Consider the following 385-nt stretch of genomic DNA (forward strand, 5'->3'; position numbering starts at 1 on the left):
CGACCCCGTGGTAATATGGTCTCGTGGTAATATGGTCTCGAGGTAATATGGTCTCGAGGTAGTATGATCTCGAGGTAGTACGGTCTCGAGGTAATATGGTCTCGAGCATCGTCTTAATTCATTTTTTTTTTAATTATAATTATTTTTAGCCATTCCCGTAATTTATTTTGATTAATCAATCCATAATATATTAATTAGTCCGGTAATTAATTCAATAATTTAATAATTTCATCCATAATTAATCAATCCATAATCCAATAATCAAAGTGATCCTAAAATAGCGAAGACGAAGCAAGAAACGAAGCCGACGTGAGGGGGTGAAGGGAGGGGGGTGACAGGAGAGCGAAGTGAAGTGCAAGAGGTGATCCTAACAACAGTCGTCCAC

This window comes from Gregarina niphandrodes, assembly GCF_000223845.1.
Source record: "Gregarina niphandrodes unplaced genomic scaffold scaffold00170, whole genome shotgun sequence".
Classification (NCBI taxonomy): Eukaryota; Apicomplexa; class Conoidasida; order Eugregarinorida; family Gregarinidae; genus Gregarina; species Gregarina niphandrodes.